At 38.2% G+C, this 14,859-nt stretch overlaps 1 long non-coding RNA gene across 1 annotated transcript; it reads left to right on the forward strand.

Moving 5' to 3' along the window:
• The first annotated feature begins 2,374 nt into the window (after nt 1–2,374).
• Nucleotides 2,375–14,615, forward strand: LOC108537693 (uncharacterized). Its single transcript, XR_001887903.1, has 3 exons — nt 2,375–2,560; nt 7,362–7,525; nt 14,318–14,615. It is a non-coding gene; the product is annotated as an uncharacterized LOC108537693 (long non-coding RNA).
• The last annotated feature ends 244 nt before the right edge of the window (nt 14,616–14,859 follow it).

Consider the following 14,859-nt stretch of genomic DNA (forward strand, 5'->3'; position numbering starts at 1 on the left):
GGATAAGCATATAAGTGTTTGAGTTATAAATTTTTTTTTACATTAAAACATCTAAAAATTTACTTATAGTAAAATTAAAGCTTTATTTTTGGCATACAGTTCAGACAAATGCCTAGCGTTGTGTAACAGCCTTTGCATTCAGGATACATAACTGTTCCATTTCCCCCAAATTCCTTTGTACTGCCCCTTCTACCCAAACCCTCATCCTATTCCCAACCCTTTCCTAGAATTTTGCATTTTCCGGAATGTACAAATAGAATTATACAGTAGGTATTTTTTCGAGCCAGCCTTCTTTCCATCACGTAGCACAGTGGTTCTTAAACAGTACATTTGGCCATATCTAGAAACATTCTTGGTTGATTAAATTGGCATAGGGAGGGAGAGACAACTGGCATCCAGTGGGTAGAGGCCAGTGATGCCTGCAAATATACCTTACAATGCACAAGACAGCTCCCCACAATACAAATGTATCTGGCCTGAAGTGTAATAGTGCCGGGTTTAGAAACCGTGTTAGCACAATGCGTCTGAGATTTGTCTATGTTGCTGAATGTTGTTCCTTAGGATGTACCACAGTTTGTTTATTCATTTTTGTGTTGAAAGACATTGGCTTATTTCCAGTTTTTCTATAAACAGTTACATAAATTTTTGTGTCAACATAGGGTTTCATTTCTCTGGGTGCCTATCTAGAAGTGAGACATCTGGATTATATGGGTTCACTTTATAAGAAACTACCGAACTATTTTCTAGTACTCCTGCACTGTTATGCATTCCGACCCGCAATGTGTGAGTTTCCAGCTGTCTTGCCAACATTTGTTGTCATCTTTTTCAAATGTTGATTCAGGCTTGCATCCCTAGAGCAAACCTAAATTGCTCATGATGTATTTTTCCGTTCATGTATAGCTGGATTTGATTTCCTAATATTTTGTTGTGTACTTTTAAAAATCTATATTCATGAGGTATGTGTCTGTAGTTTTATTGTAATACCTTTGGGTTTGATATTAAGGTAATGCTGGATCCACAATGTGTTGGAAAATGGTCCCTTCTCTTCTATTTTCTGGTAGAGATTGTGTAGGGTTGTTATTATTTCTTCCTTACATATGTGGTAGATTTTGCTAGTGAAGCCGTGTGGATCTAAAGTTTTCTTTATTTGAAGGTTTTAAACAAAGAATGCAATTTGTTTATAGATACAAGATAATTGAGATTATTACTTCTTCAGTGAGTTTTTGTAGTTCGTATATTTCAAGGAATTGGACCATTTCACCTAAGTTGTCAAATTTATGGGCTTAGAGTTGTTCATAGTGTTTCCTTAATGCACTATTGATGTCTCTGGAGTCTCTGGTGATATCCCTGGCATCCTCTATGTTGGTAATCTGTGTTTTCTTCTTCTTTTTTTTGATCTGTGTGGCTAGAGGTTTGTTGTTTAGAAACACATACATCTGTGATAAAACTTTCAAGATAAGCAACAATAAATACAAGAGTTCAGTGTAAAGGTCACCTCAATAGGTGACAGGGGAGGGGAATTAAACATGGAAGTTCTAGGGCTTCAAAGATATTTATAATCTGGTTCTTAAAGAGTATGATAAATATATGGGTAAACAATTATTAATCTTTAATTCACTATAATCCACATATTTGTATGTGTGACATATGATGTATTCATCCTAAAAATGACATAATACATATCTCAGGAAACTTGCAAATAACCTGGACTCCATAGTTTTGTGCGGATGTTGGATTTAGATGGACAAGTAAAGGATGATGACCCTAGGAGACATGGTAATTAAGACGAAAGACCAACTTTCTACTTCCTTTACCTAACTCCAGGATGAGTATAAAATAAATATTCTTTTTGCTTTCCCGAAACCCATGCTGGAGGTGAGAATTCATTCTCACACTCTAAACATCCTCTCTCCTGACTAGTCTACAATTATTCTTAAATTCAGAGAGTATTTTGACCCTTTGAAGAGACTGAAAAGTTGAGTGTGCCTAATGGTTTGTATGTGTAATGCCCCAGGCAGAGGGACTTCCTAGGAGCTAAGCTGTTGCTTGGTTATCTTTGTGCCATACGTGACTTCTGTTTGAGTTCCAGCATTAGCCGGAAAGTCTAACATATATTGCCAACGCTCTTCCTGTCCAGAACTCTTGTGGCTGGCTCTAAGGCAGATAGGGTGTTTATTCCATATCCTTGATGATAAACTGTGATCTTGTTCTGGGGAATGTCCCTTTTCCCGTTCAAGTGTATGATCATATTTTCAAGCAATCGCGTTTACATTCAGCCTGGAAACTTTCTGCCCAATTCTCAAGTTCTACCGCCAGCAGCTTGGATACTGCAGAATGCTGATTTAGCTCATAGGCTGCATTGAGCCACATTGCCATGGTAACCAGCAGACAGACCTGAGAGAAGCAAGGCTGCAGAGAAACTGTAGCCATCACCAAACAGCAAATCAAAGGGAAGTGTCTCAGGAGAGATTTCTAATTATCACACATTTGTCCTTGCAGCCAAACCAGGATGCAATGGAAATGGTGCCTTTGGCACTAGCATCTTAGGTCACAAAATCAGGTAAACTTTCCTGGGCTCCTTTGGGAATGCCACAGAGTCTCCTGCTGCCTTAGGTGTATTGAAATAGATTCTTACATTGACCTTTCCCTTAGAGTTGTCACCAAGTCCTTGGCAGTGATAACTAAAATGCTGTACAGCTTAAGGTATTTTATGGATGGCAAGGCAATTTTAAAAAGTCTCACATCTGTAGGGGGTTGAGCCGGATATCATAGCTAATAGCATCTGAGATGATTCTGACATCTTAACGAGATTGCCTCTGTTGATTCCTTATTTTATTCTTTTTTTACATTCTCTTTAATATAAGCAAGCTTATTTCAATAATCTTTAATGCAAGTGGAGTACTAACTGATATGTTTATATGCAAATGTATGCAAATCATATAGTAAGATAGGGCTCCTAGGGTAACAACTGGTAACATCCATGTTTACTTATAAAGAAAGTGCTCAAGGTTACAAAGCTATCACGAAAGATTTACTAATAATTTGCTGGGGAAATAGTTGTAGAAATCCTTTTTCTGCTTTTAAATGTGCTGAGATCAAGGCTGTCTGATTCTTGAGACAGGGAGAATGTGATAAATGAAGGCACAACATCACATGAATAAAATTCGAATTGCCTGTGCTAAGAGAGTGGCTTTGAACTTCTCCTTGCAGTCGGACCAAGCTGCAAAGGCATCTGCATTAGTAGAGGTCTTTAACGTATCTGTTCTGCATTAATTCATATTTCTGAATGGCATATGCTGGAGGCTGGCCTGAATCACCTTTGTTTTATTAAAGGTGCATTTAAGGTCAACCACCACTAACTGCATTGTTAAATATTGATTTAGCCATTTGAATTAATGTAATTTTCAGTACTTTTTCTACTTAATATACACCAGCACTCCCATGACCCAGTCAGACAGGAGATCAATACATGGGCACTCAGCTTGTATTGAAGCTGGGGTTGACTGCTTGCTTGTTTTCCTGTGAAGGCCAAAGTGTTCAAGATAATGGGCTATTGGCTTATCTACTTACCTTCTGCAAAACTTGTGAATGCTTTCATCTCTTGCAGGATGTTTTTGACCTGTTTAGTGATCAATGTCTCTCAGAGTTCTGAGCGATTAGGTTTCCCTTGTCGAGGAACAAATGGTAGCAAGAAAATAGGCAGGTCGGCACTACATGGATTCGTATTTCAAGACTTGAAACAAGCCTTAGGTTACTTTACTCAGCACTTTCATCTTACTGGTGATGAAACTGAGAGTTTAAATGACTTTTCAAACTGCTAGAGTCAGAACTAGAATCTTTGACTTCTAAAGATTCACTTTTCATTGTACTTATTGACTTGTAGTATGTATCATTTATTTTTCTGCAAACTGAGGCAAAGTAAAGGAATTTTGTGACCATATTCATTAAAAATATCATTGTATCAGGCTTAGAGGAGGTTGGTATTCAAATGAAATAGTTTATTTTAGTGGACTCTAAATGGAGACTCCATCCCTATGAGCTGCCATGAGAATATTGCCTCCTTGGTAAACTTTCAGCTTAGCTCTCTAATCTCTAGATAATACCAACTGGCTTCACTTACTCTGGTTTATTGAGATCAATTAATCTGTAGTTGGTGTATGTTCTTTTCCTGCCTACCCTCCAGTTAAGCCTAGAGGTGCCAGGGGCTGTCTTTGCCACTGTATACAAAAAGTCTGCCTAAGAATGCAGCAATCATTTGAGGAAACAGTCAAGAGTCAGAGACCAAGCCCTGGCAATGTGAAGTGTCTGGATTTAGACATGCCTAAAGTTAGTGATACCCCTGAAAATTTAGATTATGTAAGTGAGTAAATACCCTTATTTGCTTAAACTGTTTTTTTTTAAAAAATACAACAGAGTCTCAACTTCCTGATGAATACATAAGCTGAGTTGGGTATTTGGGAAATACTTGGATCTTGATGGTGTAGTATCAAGCTTCAAAATCATGGGGTAGTTTCACAAAAATTTCTTACAGCATTTCTAAATGTGTTACAACAGGCCAGGTAATAGGTCTCAGGTAAACATCTATATCCAAGATCCCTCTTTTCAGTCTGTATCTAGACAAACAGATGTACAGTATGACCATTGTAAATTGCCATTTTATGTTCAAAGTCATTACATAATGTCAGTGCTTCCAGGGTTCAATAATACCTTAATGATGGTAGGGTATCATCTTCATTGTAAAAGCTAAAGTTATCTAAGTTGGTTTTTTTGGTCAAAACTTTCACTTCAGGAAAATTTTTCTGTTCCAAAACTGAAATTGATTATTAAGAAAGGAAAGCACAGAGCTTGAAATTACAGACTTTTTAGCACTGGAAGAATAACCTTGGAGATGGTTCGAGACTCAATTTACAGGTAACACTGAGGCCCTGAGGATTTAGATGACTTCGCCTCAGCTGTACAGCTCCTTTAGCGGTGGAACTGACGCTAATACCCCCATCTCCAACTGGAGCACTTTCCTCTGTTCTGACATTCACAGCCTGATGGACTTGCTTGTCTCCTCTTATTTGGTAGCATGCTGGGAGATACTTTCTATCACTGGGCTGCCTGCGGTCAAAAATTTCTAATGTTTAGATGATATAGGACAGTAGCACAATTTACTGACAGCTGTGGAAGTAATTTGGTTTATGTCCACATTTTCTAAGTGCAAGCAAAGGTGTTGTAGCACTCCAGTCCCTGTAGAGCTTACGAATGTAATTAGAAAATAGAAGTTTAAACCAGGCAAAAAGAATTAAATTAAGTGGAACAAACGCAATAAACAGAATCAAATCTTTTGTCTCAGCACCTGGTTACAAAATGAGGCCCAGGCATCAATGATGAGAGCCACACAGCTTTTAGGTAGTATCTCCACCTGCAAGAGATGGTAGTGGATGCAGATTTGTTCATTCCATTTCTCTGGGCAGTTTTTATTCACATCACATAGACCTCCTCACAAACACTCTGCAGTTATGTGTAATTAAATGAACTCATTGATGTAAAGGATACTTGATATATTAAAAAATATTAAATATTAATGATTTTTGCCTCTATGTATTGGATGTAGTGTTCATGGAGAAAAAGTCTATAAGAACGGTAACATCAAAATTATAAAATGTCTAGATGTGAAGTTCATAAAGCTGAAACTACTTTTTTCTTAAACAAAGGCAGATGCTTTGTGTAGATGGGTATCTTTTCTGTGTTCCAGGCATTTGCTTTCATTTTGAAACCCTTTTAAGTGCTACATGAGGCACCTGGCCCTGGAGTGAAAAGAGATTAAAACACCTTGGGGAATCTTAATTCCCTCTAAATCACTTTTTTCTCCCTTAAAAAAAAGAAGTTGGTCTTGAATGAAATATGGAACCTTATCCACCTTGCGAATAATCTACTCTCCTCTCCTCTTGCCCCAGAGTTCCAGGGCTTGCTGACAGATAGGGGTGATTAAAATTCTCATCATGCCCATGTGCCTCGTGCCCTCTCCTTTGTCATTCTGCAGTTGGGTATCAAAGCTGTAGCATCTATGTTCTTTGAAGACTAAGCAGGTTGGACATGCAATTTAGATGAAAAACAATTACTCTGTGTTAGCTTGCTTTTGGCAAGAGTGTATTAAGGCTCATCTCACTGATGGGAAACAAAAGCTGCACTTCATCTTCATGAATTTCAAATGAGGGAGAGAGAGAGAGGAGGAAACAGTTTTCTGGCAGGAGCTTTTCTGCATAACCTTTCTCTGATGAGTGGGTTCCTTTCTTGATAGAATACCCTCAGTATTGGCTTGGATAATAATGTGTTTCTCTCGATGCACAGATGGTGCAAATGATCATGTGGTTCTACTGGTGGGGAGCCTTTGAAACACAAAAGAGGGCTAAGCAGATGAAGTACATTCTGTGGCATTTTTTTGAACTTACGAAGGGAAGAGAATTAATAGCCATATTGTGCTGGTATCTTTTGTTATAAATGTGTTTGGTTTTGAGAAAACAAGCAAACAAAAGGCAAATTTGCATATTTGTGAATCGTCTATGCTTCGAGTGAAATTGAACCTTGAGAAAGAGCACTTTATCTCCATGAGTTCAGTTCAGGTAGTTACACTAGATCACCAACTTGTGGATAACATGTCACACATTTTTTGTGATGTCAGAATGAGTTCTTGGCCTTGACTGTTGAAGACAGAGCATCCTGAGCCAAATGGGACAGTTGCTGAGTGAGGACACCAAACCTACTCTCAGGAGGCACATATTGCCAACAATATTATCCAGATAAAAAACACAAAAGAAGCATCAACGGTAGTACTGAAAGGGAATAAAGGTCACCCCAGGCCAGCAGGCATCACATGTGTCTACAGGAATGTGTGTTAAGGGGAATAAGGCCAGATTTATGGATATGAGACCTGTGCAATCACTTGAGGCCCTGTGCTTGGAAGACCTCATGCTTGGTTTGAAAAATGGTTTGGCTCTGTGTTCTCACCCAAATTTCACCTCGAATTGTAATCCCCATGGTACCCTCACATTGAGGAAAGTGACCTGGTGGGAGGTGATTGGATCATGGGGGCAGTTTCCCTTATGCTGTTCTCATGACAGTGAGTTCTCACTAGATGTGATGGTTTTATAAGTGTTGGACAGTTCCTCCTCCACATGCTCTTTCTCTCACCTGCCACCATGTAAGATGTGTCTGCTTCCCCTTCCCCCATCATGGTAAGTTTCCTGAGGCCTCTCCAACCGTGCAGAACTGTGAGTCAATTAAACCTCTTTTCTTTATAAATTACCCAGTCTTGGGTATTTCTTTACAGCAGTGTGAAAATGAACTAATATACTTAACTTGATGCTCTGTTCTAGCTGTCTTGAAATTCTTACTAACTTTTGAACTCGGAACCCTACATCTTCATTTTGTACTGGTCCCCACATATTTTATAGCCAATCTGAAGGAGGAGCGAGAGGTGATGGGGGATGAAGGGTGTGGGGAGTGTATGCTATGGCTGCCTGCTGTCAAAGTTCTCCAGGTGTGACATTAGAGTACAACTCGCCTACTATAACCAGTAGAGTCAATTGCTCCTTGAGGGCAGACAGAGTGAATGGTATCTTCTGGAGACAGCTTTGAAAGAAAGGTCGCTTTCCCCCCATGAGCTATGTGTCTCTTCACGTATTCACCTCAGCATGTTATATTCTTAGAGTCAAAACTTGTACCATACCTGAAGGTAATACTATGTGAGTCACTTCAAAATAAGACATGTTTTGTTGACTCGTGGCTAACATGTAGAAAATCTATGATTTTTTTCCTAGAAAGTAAGGCCTAGATTTCAGTTCAGGCTATGAACAGATTTTTATTTCTGTATGGCATTTGTGGTTTTAAATTAAATCACAATTTTCCCTTATAGTCTGTGGTTAAATTCTAATCCCTAAGCTAGTTAATGTTGGAGATCTGGTAAGATTCTACCAAATTCTTCAACTTTAAATATATCCTATAATGAAAAAGTGGCTCTAGGCTTGATATATATATTGTAGGACATTTATGAGAAGAAATACAGCATAGAGAAGAGGCTTTTATTGAGACAGAATTGGATCCAAGTTCTGGCTCTGCCACTTAAGAGCTCCTTGCTGTTAGAAAAGTCATTTCATTGCATTAAGATAGTTTCCTCAATAGTAAAATCAGGAGGAGCTTATTACTTTTCATGGGTTATGTCAGTATTAAAAGAAATAGCAAATATAAAGTGATTAGAATAGTTCATGGCATGTGGTGCAGGTGTTTTTAGAAGTATATGAATTTAGACTGGGCATGGTGGTATGCATCTATAAACCCAGCTCCTTGGGAGGCTGAGGAGGGAGGATCACCCGAGCCTAGGCATGTGAGGCTGCAGTGAGCTATGATTGCGCCACTCTCCTCCAGTCCAACCTGCTTGACAGAGTGAGAACCTGTCTCTAAAAAACAACAGCAACAAAACAATATGAATGTAGTTATTTGTAGTTACCTGGCTACTATTCACTCTTCTTAATATTAACCTTATTGTGTGGACTAACCTCACTATTCAAAGTCCATGTTCAAATGAGATTTCATCCTAAATGCATGTAGAAAAGAAAGGAAAACAATCTGGAAAGTATAAACTAACTTAATTTTAAGCATATTTGTTCATAAAATGTTTATAACTTTTCTATATAAAGTATGTGACTTTTACTCAATAGGCTTAGAATTAGATCTATATAGGGTGTACATAAAAATTTTTTCAACTCTGAATCTGAATGTTTCCCTTTGTCTTTTACAGCCTCCCAAATGTCCACATAGATAATATCAACCCTCAATGCAAATTACAAGAATGTTATTTTAAAATGTAATAAAAAGTGACCAAGCTGACCTAAACCCCACCACACCATGAATAGCTTCCATTTATCTAGCATTTAGTTCACTCCTAAATGGTAAGTATATCAGTTGTAAGTCCACCGCCATGTGTCTCCCTTAGAGAAGGCCCTATTTCATGGTTAACATCATAGCTGTGAAATTGAAACCTCTGCTTTCCATCCTATGAGGGAGGCCCTCTGTGTTGGGGGTTGGGGTGGGGTTTAAAAACATAGGATGTTTATAAATTCCTGATGAAACTTTAAAATGTAAATACAATATACGAAAGAAACTTGTAAACATCTCCTGCAAACCTATTTTGTAGAGTTTTTAACACTATACAATTAAAAAATCTAGACCAGCACAACCACCATCTTTGGTGATGCATTGTTCATTCTGATTTTCCAAGCCATTGAGAACATTCTGCACTTGGTGCTGAGTGATTTCATGAACTTCCATCTGTGAACACAATCGTAAATGTATTCACTGTGTGGTTTTGATGAGGAGGCAGGTTCATGTAGGACCTGTTTTCTTTTTAAAAGTCTGAGTGGGTTTTGAGAATGCAGCCAAGTAATTCATCCCAGTCTACTCATATTTTCTTAAAAGGATATCATGGATGAACCATTAACCCTTTGAAATAAAATCACCCAGGAAGAAAACATGATAAAAAATAATGAAATTGTTATAATTTAGGGAAAAACTTCATAACATCTCAAAGTAACACCACATAAACTGTGTATATATTTTACAAAAAGAATCAGTTACACTTCCCTGACAGCAGATATTGAGTAAAATCAACATTAATATTAAAACTTTCTATTAAAATTCGAATTGTGTACTTTTATAAAATCACCTTCTGTATACATCCACATACCCCCATCTTTAAACTTACAGACATTTAACATTGCTGCATAGATCTAGTAAATGTGTTTTCTGCCTTCCAAGGGACATGCATTTTTAAGTGAATAAATCACTTAAATGAGTCAAAGGATTGGTACGCTGTGTTAACAGAAGGAAACTTCTATCACTTTTAGAAAATATCTAAACTCTCTTTCAGAGACTTCCTTTTCTTCTAAATTCCTGGTTAGGTCAGGCGCGGTGGCTCAAGCCTGTAATCCCAGCACTTTGGGAGGCTGAGACGGGCGGAGCACGAGGTTAGGAGATCGAGACCATCCTGGCTAACACGGTGAAACCCCGTCTCTACTAAAAATACAAAAAAAAAATTAGCCGGGCGAGGTCGCGGGCGCCTGTGGTCCCAGCTAGTTGGGAGGCTGAGGCAGGAGAATGGCGTGAACCCGGGAGGCGGAGGTTGCAGTGAGCTGAGCTCAGGCCTCTGCACTCCAGCCTGGGGCACACAGCGAGACCCCGACTTAAAAAATAAATANTTTACTAGAATAGTTCTAATTTTAATATGGTATTTGGTTGTAGTGTTAAGGGGGAGCAGTTTAGGAGAATACTGTTTTCTTTTCATAATTCTTTGAAGTTATTTATTTCTTTACCTAACTTTTTTACACTAGAAATTTTTGATTAGCTATAATATACTTTCATCACACCATTTTATGACTTTTAAAAATGAAGTTATAATAAGTAATATTGAGTGACTTGCATTAGGGTGGCCACTGTGGATGGACCCTTAGCGGGGAGGAATATGATTCAGAAAAAAAAAAAAAAGTCTGCGTCACAGTAAAAAAAAAATGTAGGTTTGGGGCCTGCTGACTTTCTTCAGCATCATGTTGCTCTAGAGCAATTGTATATATACAATTCTTTCTCAGACGTCATGGCTATAACACCAAAAGCAACAACAACAAAAGCCGAGATTGACAAATGGAATCTAATTAAACTGAAGAGCTTCTGCACAGCAAATGAAACAAACTATCATCAGAGTGAACAGGCAACCTACAGAATGGGAGAACATTTTGCAACCTATCCATCTGACAAAGGGCTAACATCCAGAATCTAGAAAGAACTTAAACAGATTTACAAGAAAACCACATCAAAAGGTGGGCCAAGGATATGAACGGACACTTATGAAAAGAAGACATTTATGCAGCCAAGAAGCACATGAAAAGCTCATCATCACTGGTCATTAGAGAAATTCAAATCAAAACCACAGTGAGATACCATCTCACGCCAGTTAGAATGGTGATCATTAAAATTTCAGGAAACAACAGATGCTGGAGAGGATGTGGAGAAATGGGAATGCTTTTACACTGTTGGTGGGAGTGTAAATTAGTTCAGCCATTGTGGAAGACAGTGTGATGATTCCTCAAGGATCTAGAACCAGAAATACCATTTGACCCAGCCATCCCATTACTTGGGTATATACCCAAAGGATTATAAATCATTCTACGATAGACACATGCACACGTATGTTTATTGCAGCAATATTCACAATAGCAAAGACTTGGAATGAACCCAAATGCCCATCAATGATAGACTGGATGAAGAAAATGTGGCACATACACACCATGGAATACTATGCAGCCATAAAAAGGATGAATTCATTATCCTTTGCAGGGACATGGATGAAGCTGGAAACCATCATTCTCAGCAAACTAACACAAGAACAGAAAACCAAACACTGCATGTTCTCATAAGTGGGAGCTGAACAATCAGAACACATGGACACAGTGAGGGGAACATCACACACTGGGGCCTGTCGGAGGGGTATGGGGCTACGGGAGGGATAGCATTAGGAGAAATATCTAATGTAGATGACGGGTTGATGGGTGCAGCAAACCACCATGGCATGTGTATACCTATGTAACAAACCTGCACGTTCTGCAAATGTCTCCCAGAACTTAAAGTGTAATAAATTTCTTTGTCTTAGTTTCTTAATCTGAAAAGGTGGTTGTTTAGATTGGAAGTAATGTGCAAAGCACCCAGTACACTAGATAGAATGATATAGTTGATGGCTAACAAACTAATTACAGACAGGTATATGCTGAACCCTTCAGACTTCCTATTCTGCACACAGTTTGCAGAAAGCCAGAGTACTCAAAAACTTATGAAGTGCCCTTGAACTCCTTTCTACAGAGTGGGCTGTGAAAATCTACAGTAACATACATCCTTATGCCACACACAGAATAGAGTTGTGCTCAAAAATAGCCTTTTGACCTTTCTTTGGTTTTGCTTATAACAGAAAATAATGGATTTTTTTTTTTTTTTTTTTTTTTTTTTAGGTCTTGGAATACAGCATCATGCTAAAATGAAGTAGTTATCTTTACCAATAAATATGAGTATTGTCCTTTTTAGAAGAGTATTTTCCACTTATATTCCTTACATTATGAATATATAAAATCTAGTCATGTTTTCTTGCTTGAAATCAAGACTTTGTTTAGCTAAAAAGAGCAGAACTTCCAATGCTGCCATTCTCAAATGCAGTGTTTTCTTTTTGGTGGTGAATTCAGAATTTCTCTGTACTTAAAATTAAAACACATGTGGCATTTTTTCCTTAAAATCAGTTCAGAGATCTATTTCTATTTTAGATTATCCCAAATTTCTACTTAAGAACTATGAATTTTAATAATCAGCAATCAGGTCTTTCTACGCATCAGGCTGTTGGCTGTAATTAAACAAAATGCCTAGAGTTTTCCAGTTGGATGGATATGACAATGAATCTGATCAAAAATGGTTGTCGAATGAAACAATACCAATAGGGGCCATCTGCATTTGCTCAGAATTCATATGGTTCTGGCATGTATCTACTTTTCTATAAATCTTGAGCTTCAAAGAGGCTGAAAATTCTTTTGTAATGATTTTCCTGGTTGATTTTGCCTAATAAAACTAATGTACAGTTGTTGAGAATGGATACAGAAAAGGGCATTGGGAACATGTGGCTTTTGTCTATTTTCCAGGACAAGAGGCTAGTACCTTTGAAAACAAAATCTATTCTGGAAATGATATGGAACATATGCTAGAGTAATTTTAGAGTCTACATTCATCTTCACCATGAAATCCTAGAAACTTTGAGAGTATTCACTGGAAATCCAGAAATCCTTTTTGGTTCTCACACATTTCTTCTTCTTTCAATAAAAGCCAGACTTGGGCTGGTGCCAGCATTAAGCCCTAGGGCAGCTGGAATGAAGCTGACACCAGGTGAAATTCCACGATCTATCATACCAGCTACACAGGGAACTTAAATACTTCACCCCCAACATTTTGACACAATGCAATTATTTTGTTTTCGACAGACAGCATTTGTTTGTTTGAAAAGGTTATTGCTAAAAGTACCATCTTCAGATAAATGTACTCAGATTTGTATTTTAGATGTATTTCACAGCTGCACTTTTATAAATAGGTCGAAAAATAGCTAGATACTGATTTATGTTTGACAGCTCATTTTAGTGGTATTCAGAATTTCTGCAACGATACTTTGGCTTGTTCCCTTGAGTCTTCACAGCTCATGAAAACTCCAAACAGCATTAAAGGCACAAAAAAGAATCTTTAATATGATATGTTCAAACCTCAGTGGATTATCTTGCTCCAAATTTTCCAAACTAGCTTCAGTTTGGAACCATTTCCTTCAATTCTTTGTTTGAACAATTATTGCAGTTGGCTGAATATGTTCAGTCAATAATGAAAGGCTTGCTCAGTGTTAATTTAGACAAGAAAATGGGCCAGGTGTAGTGGCTTATGCCTGTAATCCTAGCACTTTGGGAGGCCAAAGTGGGAGGATCCCTTGAGCCCAGGGGTTTGAGTCCAGCCTGGGCAACATACAGAGACTCTGTCTCTAAAAAAATAAAAAAGCCAGGCATGGTGACATCACACCTGTAGTCCCAGCTTACTTGGGAGGCTGAGATGGGAGAATTGCTTGAGCCCCAGAGGTTGAGGCTGCAGTGAGCTGTGCTTGCACCATTGCACTCCAGCCTGAGTGACCAAGCAAGACTGCCTCAAACAAACAAACAAAAATTACCCAGGCCAAAGTGCTATATCTGTGGATAAGTGTGCTTTTATGTATTGGTTTTTCCTGTTTATAAAAACCATGGATTCTGGAGCCTGACTGCCCGTCTTTCAAATAGGCTCTGAAGGGAATGTTGCATACGTTTCCAAACTTCTTGTTTCAGTTTCCTCATCTGTACATTTTGGACACCAATAGTGTATTCTCTTCATGGTGAGTTATGAGGATTAAGCAAGTTAATACACATGGAAAATTTAGAAATGCTTGGCTTATGGGGGATCTGCAGTTATATATATGTATATATGCATACATATATGTATATGTTTGTATCTATACCTAGATGTGTATGTATTATATGAACTATGTAGTACAAATAGTAACTGATAATCTTGCATCTTATTCCTGCTTCCATCATTGATTATGTGAAAGTTGTACTACCAAATGTGTTGAGTAGCTTATGAAATAACTGAACTAGACTCTATCAAAGATATAAAGAAAATACATGTAGCTGTTTTGAAAAAAATTATCATAAATTCTCTCATTTGATCCGCAAATATTTTCAAGGTCCAGAGAGGATTTAAGTTGCTGGAATAATCCACCCAGTCTTCCAGATGTGATTATATAATTGATGGGATCTGGATATCACTGATCACAAAACACAATAAAGGACCTAAGGCAACATCTTTGTACTTTCTCCATGTGGGGAAAATGTTTTTGTTCTGCTTGGTAAATGGCCTCTCCAGTGTTTCTTGGAGACCTCAATAAATGATTATTTGCCAGCATTCCATCACATGCCAAATTTCCCTGAGGTTCTGGTCTGTCAGCACTTGTCCTGAAGCCGAGTACAGACATGGCATAGGTAAAGTGCACAGTGAAGATTGCTGCAGGAAAGTCTGAAGCCCTTCCCTCTTGAAGATGAAACATCTTCTGGACTCACCCCCACCCCTCCAGCTCGTAAGACTGACTCTCGTTTGAAGATGTGTGTTTTGCTTTACTTTCCTCTGTGAGTGCTCAGCACAGAGCAGTATCTACTTTTCCTGTTTTACATTTTTCATTTTAAAGATCCAATTACCTCAAGTCCTTTTCTTGAATATTGCAGTGGGCCT

The sequence above is a fragment of the Rhinopithecus bieti genome, unplaced genomic scaffold (genome assembly GCF_001698545.2).
Source record: "Rhinopithecus bieti isolate Rb0 unplaced genomic scaffold, ASM169854v2 scaffold_14215, whole genome shotgun sequence".
NCBI lineage: Eukaryota > Metazoa > Chordata > Mammalia > Primates > Cercopithecidae > Rhinopithecus > Rhinopithecus bieti.